Here is a 1,185-nt window from a genome sequence, read left to right as displayed (position 1 = left end):
AAGGATGGGAAAGTGAAAATGTGAGTAGACTTCCAAGATGTTAATAAGGCTAGCCTGAAAGATGATTTTCCCTTGCCTCACATTGATATCTTGGTTGATAACACAGCAGGATATGCCTTGCTATCATTTATGGATGGTTTTTCGGGATATAGTCAAATAAAGATGGTTCCAGAAGATATGGATAAGACCTCCTTCATTACTCTGTGGGGGATGTACTGCTACAAGGTCATGTCATTTGGCCTTAAGAATGCTAGTGCTACTTACCAATGTACAACCACAACTCTGTTGCATGATTTGATCCACAAAGAAGTAGAAGTTTATGTTGATGACATGATAGTGAAGTCCAAAGACCATGAAGGGCACATACCAGCTTTACGGAAGTTCTTTGAAATAATCCAAATCTATAAGTTGCAGTTGAATCCAAAGAAGTGCACTTTTGGCATAATATTCAAAAAACTGTTAGGGTTTATGGTAAGTTAGAGGGGAATTAAAGTAGATCCTGACAAAATTAAGGCGATTGTGGAGATGAAACCTCCAAGGACTGAGAAGGAGATTTAAGGATTTCTAGGAAGGATACAATACATTAGCAGATTCATAGCCCAGCTCACTATGACATGTGAACCACTTTTCTGACTGCTTAAGAAAGAAGTTCCCACTATGGAATGAACAATGCCAAAAAGCTTTTGAGAAGATTAAGAATTATTTGATGAAGCCACCAATACTGGTTCCACCAGTACCTGAAAAGCTATTATTGTTGTATCTCACAACTACAGATACAACAATGGGGCTTTACTTACTTAGTACCTAGAGGAGTCTAGGAAAGAGAATGCAATTTATTACATTAGCAAGAAGATGTTGGCTTTTGAAGAGAAGTATTCACCACTTGAGAAAACATGTGTAGCACTTGTATGGGCAACTCGAAAACTTAGACATAACATGCTTGCTTTCAAGGTCTTGTTGATTGCAAGAATGGACCCTTTGAAATATTTAATGGAGAAGCCTTTGCAAGATGGGAAGACAGCTAAATGGGTTCTGCTTCCGTCAGAATTTGATATTAAATATGTGACTCAGAAGTTTGTAAAGGGAAGATTGCTGATCACTTAGCCCACTGTTCACTTGAAGAAGTCAAAGAAATTCAAGGAGATTTCCCAAATGAGGATAACATGGGGATAGAATGAGAATCAT

This window comes from Castanea sativa, chromosome 4 (assembly GCF_040712315.1).
Source record: "Castanea sativa cultivar Marrone di Chiusa Pesio chromosome 4, ASM4071231v1".
NCBI lineage: Eukaryota > Viridiplantae > Streptophyta > Magnoliopsida > Fagales > Fagaceae > Castanea > Castanea sativa.
Note: the sequence above shows the minus strand (reverse complement) of the source record.